Source organism: Dipodomys spectabilis, unplaced genomic scaffold, assembly GCF_019054845.1.
Source record: "Dipodomys spectabilis isolate Male_0828 unplaced genomic scaffold, ASM1905484v1 ptg000085l, whole genome shotgun sequence".
In the NCBI taxonomy this organism is placed as follows: Eukaryota; Metazoa; Chordata; class Mammalia; order Rodentia; family Heteromyidae; genus Dipodomys; species Dipodomys spectabilis.
Genome location: NW_024870762.1, coordinates 8,995,913 through 9,002,025, shown reverse-complemented (window position 1 = coordinate 9,002,025; position 6,113 = coordinate 8,995,913). Strand labels below are relative to the sequence as shown.

Genomic DNA, 6,113 nt, shown 5'->3' with positions numbered 1-6,113 from the left:
ATTTGGCAACCCAAGTTCGTTTCTAACCCAAAGGCTCTTTTAAGAGCCACCTACGCTTTCTGATAAAAGAGCCGTGTGCTTACTTGATGAGTGTGGATTTTGGTTTTGGTTTTTTCTATGTGTGCAGGTACTGGAGCCTGTACTCCAGGCTTCATTCTTTCAGCTCCCTTCTCTCCCCCCGTCTGGTGTTCTAGGTCTTGAGGCCACACTTCCAACTCCGTTAAGTCATCCTTTAGTCCTAAGGTCAATGTGATTGGACGCAGGCCTAAGTACGTACTTGTAGACTAATCATGAGGCCAGTCCAGAGGGTCTTCGATGATTTTTCAAAAGGAGCTGACGTTTTGTAGCTGATGAATACGATGTTGGGATAACTGCTACAAGGACGCAAGTGGCCCTTCACTAGAACTTTTTCCAAGCCTATCAAAAAACAGATCTTGAGCTTTGTGGCCTGAAGTCTTTTTGTTTTATGAGTTTTTTTGTTACTGTTTTTTAAAAGGAAACAAGGCTGTTTTCCGATTACACTTTTCCAAGTACAGTGAAAGTGAGAATTAACCCTTAAAATTGAGGTTTCTAGGAAATGGCGCTGTGGCTTAAGTGGTAAGAAGTGAGCTGAAGAGTTGAGGGACAGTGCCTAGGTCCAGAGTTCAAGACCCATGACCCCCCCAAAAAGTTCAAAATTGAGGTTTCTAGGCCAGTATCTTTCATATTCTTTGAGAGGACACCCTATATTAGTTTTGCTGAGAGTATGGTGAGAGTGGAAACGGGGAGAGTCTAAAAGTACTTCAAATAACATGGCTGAGCACAACTGGCAAACTTAACTTCACTGAATCTCCTCTTGACAACTAATATTCCACCTAAAATGTTTTATGATGAAATCACTAAAATTGGTGTTTATGTCCTCTATTACAGGATCACTTACGTTATTCTCCCAGGGTAAATAAGCATGTAAAACAGTATAGACACTGAATTTAACAGCCTTAAAAAGAAAACGTGTTAGCTGAAAATTTTGATTTGATAATATTTTTTAAAATTATTTTATAAAAAGACTTAGAAGGTGCATATATACTTTTAAGACTTTCTCTACATTTAAAGTGCCATTTGGTGCAATTTCTTAATGTGCAGGAAAAAAATCCATCACATTAAAATGTCCTAAACTTCTGTGCAAAGTGAGACAGCATTTCATGTTTTGGCTACAGCTCCTTCAAAGAGGTGACAGACAAGACATATGTGTCCATATTGTATTGCAAGAAGCATTAGCTCTAATTAGGAGTGCCAGCTGCCCTGTAGAGACCTTGAGAAGCTGGTACCACACAGCTCTCTGACCACTCTCAACAAATACCCCAATTGTCTAAGAACTAGTTAGATTACTTGGGCAAAAAGTAACTTACACCAAAGCTGATGTAGCTTTTACATCAGATATATTTTGACAGCCATCATATAAACTTTGCATTACAAAAGTTCTAAATATTTTGCTTATGTGCTATTGTGCATATGGAATTTCTCTAATATCTGCTAATATTTTGCTTTATATGAAATATAAAATTCTGTGCTTTATTTTAATATTCTATGGTCTCACTGTATTGATTTATTTTCATTTTAGTTCTCTGATAGATTTTGTTAGGTTTTACATGTTAACAATGTTATTTGAAGAGAGTAAACTTTTATTGTTTCCTTTTAGATAGTTCACTTCTAGTTTATTTTTCCTGAGTTCAGTAGCCTACACCTTTACTATAAGAAATAGGGATAAAAATACACATCACTGGTGCTGGGAAGGTGGCTCAGTGGTAGAGCGCTTGCCTTGCATGCCAGAGGCCCTGGGTTCGATTCCTCAGCACCACATAAGCAAAAAGAAAAAAGCTGGAAGTGGTGCTGTGGCTCAAGTGGTAGAACGCTAACCTTGAGCTGAAGAGCTGAGGGACAGCGCTCAGGCCCAGAGTTCAGGCCCCATGACCAGACCCCAAAAAAAAATACACATCACTGTCCCTAATTATGTTGAAGATTGTTCTGCATTAGTAGTGATTAATTGTATGTTATAGGGAAGAATTATACTGCTTATTAATAGTTTTAAATCAAGAATTTGTTGAGTTTTGTCAAATATCTTTTTAGCATCTTTGCTCATTATATTGTGATGAGTTATTTTAATAGGTTTTCTAATAGAGTGGACCTTGTATTATTTTTATAAACCCTTGCTTGGGCACTATATATTTTAATTTTAACCATAATTTAACATTTTGCTACATTCTACTTGCCAATGTTTTATTAACAATTTGCAATTCAATGTTATAAACTAAGGCAATCTATTTTTTCCTTTTTTGAATGTAATGTCTGGATTTTTAAATCAATTTTTTTTATTGAACTTACAAAGATAATACAGAATGTGAGGTTATTTATAATCTAAAATTGTTTAAACAGCATTAGTATTCTTTAATCTTTATTCTTCACTAAAATTCATTTTGAATTTCATGCCATCATTTAAGGATAGTTCTTTAATTTTCTCTATTTTTCTTTTATAAAATTATTGACTCACTAATTTGGAAAACTTTAAAATTATATTTTTCAAGGAAATTATTAATGGAATGTCCTTTAGAGATTAGCAAACTCATCTCTATTGGTACTGTTGTCACCATTGTACTTTCTGCAACTGTATCTTTAAAATCCTTTATTTGCTATGTACATTCTTATAGTTTACAAAATGCATTATTGGTTAATGCTCTTTCAAAATGTATTTTTATACTTTTGTACTTTTTTACTTTTTTTCATAATTATTTTTTAGTCTTTTTCTCCTTCATAACTTATTTTTTCTGTCTTTTGGTTCATTAAAAAAAAGTTTCTAGCTTCTTGAATGGATGCTTTCTTTACAAAAGCTGCCCTTAAGCTTCATGGTTTTGGTATACATGAATTTTAGTCACTGAAGTTTAGTTCACTAAATACACTCAACAACAACTGGAATTTTAATTACCGTGGAATATTAATAATTGAATAAATTGGAAGCGTTACTGCTGTCTCTTTAATTTGTAAGTTACTATACAAATAATGACTGTAAAAGATGACTAGTGACAATCACATTACTTCTCTTGAAGTTTGTGAGTGGTATTTGTTGCTTTGTTTATGTGAAAATAAAAGTGTGCTGTTTTGGAGATTACCTTAGAAGCAGGAACAATAATACTTGTCCTACTTCCAGACTGTGATTTTGCATTATCACTGAACAGAGAACATAAGCCTGTTTAGAAACCTGTATGCTAAAATTACCTTCAAATAAAATTACCTTCACCATAATTCCTCTCAACACCTACACACACACACACACACACACACACACACACACACACACACACACACACACACACACACACACACAGGTTTTTCTGGAGAAGAAAGCAAGCAGCCCTTAAAAGGAAAATTTTAGGGCCATAAGATAAGACAAAGCAAAGCAAGGTAAACTTGTGGCTGGTTGCTTTCTACTAGGTACCCAAGGAAGGTATGTACTGTCTGTAATTTTCTTTAAAGATTTCTAAAGTATTAGATAATACGATCTATATTTTTTTCCTGACTAAAGACCAAGATAAAGCTTTGGGTACCTTTGGGTACTTTATTAATATGTGGCTGTAGTGTTTCCTAAGATCTTCTGTATCCAACAGCCCTGTCCAAGTCTGTACCCAAGGCCCTGTGAATATGTCCTTGCTTGAAAGCAAAGGTGTTTGTGGATGTATTTAAGAACAATTAAATACGATCACCTTGGATTTTGGGGGTGGGTCTTAAATCCAGTGATGACTCTCCTCATAAGAGAAAGAACACCAGACACAGAGACGTAGAGAAGAAATCACATGAGGTGGCAAAAGAAAATTGAATGCAGTGGCAAGTCAAAGAATGCCAAGATTTAAATTACCATCAAAAGTCAGGAAAGTGTGATTCCTCCTGACACTTTGGTTTTGATGATGATGAAAGAATATATTTCTGCTATCCAGACAGATACCTTAACAAGAAGTGTCAAGAAGGCTAGAAGGCATGGCTCAGTAAGAGAGAACCTATCTAGTAAAAGGCTTCCAATATACCATTATTTTAAAAAGTGCCAAGCATATATACAATGTAAATTTACTTATTTGTCATTATAGAAATGCAAATAAAAAGAAGATAATGTACACCATCTAAAATAATCCTATCATAAAAGTGATAACTGAAAATAGATTGAAATAAAATTTAAAAATATATTAAAAGTTTGTTAGTCAAATTGCTGGATTCCAATACAAATTATCTGAAATAACAAGATCATGTTCCAATGTCAATCTGTCCTCCACATAGTGATATAAAGACCTCAGTAAAATGTACATAGGGCATCATCAGAAACCCTGGACTTGGGCAGCTCTGGGTTAGCAAGTTTGAGTCATAGAAAACTTGGTTTCTTTTATACACCACAGCCAGTGAAAAAAAAAAAAAAAACACAAAAAAAACAGCCTTGATGGTCCTGTCAGATTTCCCTAAAGTCCTCTGTAGGTCTATAGCTATAGGCTTTTTTTTTTTTTTTGGCTTATCTGAAATAGGATTTGCATAATCAAAACCTAAAGGCAAGCCACGTTCTCGCAGAAATCTCCTTATTAAGCTGTGATTCTTGTGAATTCACTTGATGTGAATTTTCACAGAAAATACAACACAAATACATCAAAGCTTAGAATCAATGATAGTTTTAGTCATAGATAGTAAAATGAGGTTGTCGAATAAAACAAGTTAATCAGTTTATTACTTCAAGAAATGACATCCCGTTACAAAAGCAACCACCTAGGTAAACAGCTTACAGCCCTTTTAAAGAAGTGTGGGTGGCTCTTAGAAGAGCCATTGGGTTGTAACTTCGTCTAGTGGCTGGACAGTCTTACTTAGAGCGCTTGTATTTGGTCACGGCCCTCTTGCATTCAGAAGCAGCCTCCTCGGCTAGTTCCTCCCGCGACCATCTGGATCTCCTTAGAGGGGATGGCACGCTTGTTGTAGTGCACCAGGCGAGAGGCCTCGGTCGCGATGCGATCAAAAGTGTCATTCACGAAAGCATTCATGAAGTTCATGGCCTCTGAAGAGATAGCAGCATCCAGATGTATTTGTTTCAGGAACTTGTAGATGGAAACAGATGTCTCAGCAGCATCTCTTGCACTTTCTTCGGGCTCCTTTTCAATTTTGACTCCTTTCTTGAAGCCCTTTATAGAAACATTCTTGGCCATGAGGCCCGGCATTTTCACAGCTAAGGCTCCAAGGTTAAAGGTTAAAGGTAACAAACTGCTGTCCAACAGGCGTAAAGTGCTCTATTTATAGGCGTGGGACTCAAATGACGTCTTTTGCGTCTAACTTGTGACTGGACAATGGGAAGTATGCAAATGAGGTGATACGGATGACGTCCTCTGATTGGATAGATGGCTTGGCAGTAATCAGTTAAACCACAACTGCCATAACAGATACTTGTTTTTTCCGTTATAACGGATTTGCCCTTGGGAAAATGACGGCTGTGCATGGAAAGGCGCGCTAAACTCAAGCCCAGTTCATTCGAGTGAGCCTGAAGTCCTCCATGGCTGCGGATTTCGAAAGGACCAGTACGTGGAGAGAATTGATGGTAACTAACCTGGCCATAAAGATTCAGGAGCTGGTGACAACGCAGCCCATAACAAGAAGGCTCAAGTCATTCGCATGTACAAAACGAACTCAAGGTTTTGAGTAGTGAGACCACCATTCAGGGTGGAGTTTGTCCAACAACCGATCTGTGCTGCTGCCCAAATGGCAGCATCTGCTAGTTCAGTTCACAGCGCCTCATACCTTGCAAAAACCCCAGTGAGTGCCTTGAACTTAGGGAGCAAAAACAAAACAAAACCCAGAGCTGAATGCCAAAGGCTCGTCTCAGAATTTAGGTGGCTCACAAAAGAGTTATGGAAAACAATGATTTCTGTTTCATCGACAGTAAATTTAATTGGCCACCACTTCCTCAAATTAAGAGGACTGTGGGAAGAATTTTGTTCCAATAGCTGGGCATATGAAATGTGTTCATTTTAGTGCTTGCAAATATTGACAGCTGAATCTGATCCTGGACGCAACTGTTGGGCAGCTGCTTCAAGTAGAGTAGTCTTCCTGGCAGGCTACTG

The 6,113-nt window shown here is 37.1% G+C and overlaps 1 pseudogene; it reads right to left on the bottom strand.

Moving 5' to 3' along the window:
• Positions 1 to 4,793: 4,793 nt before the first annotated feature.
• On the bottom strand, positions 4,794 to 5,406 carry LOC122111358 (annotated as a pseudogene).
• Between the last annotated feature and the right edge of the window lie 707 nt (positions 5,407 to 6,113).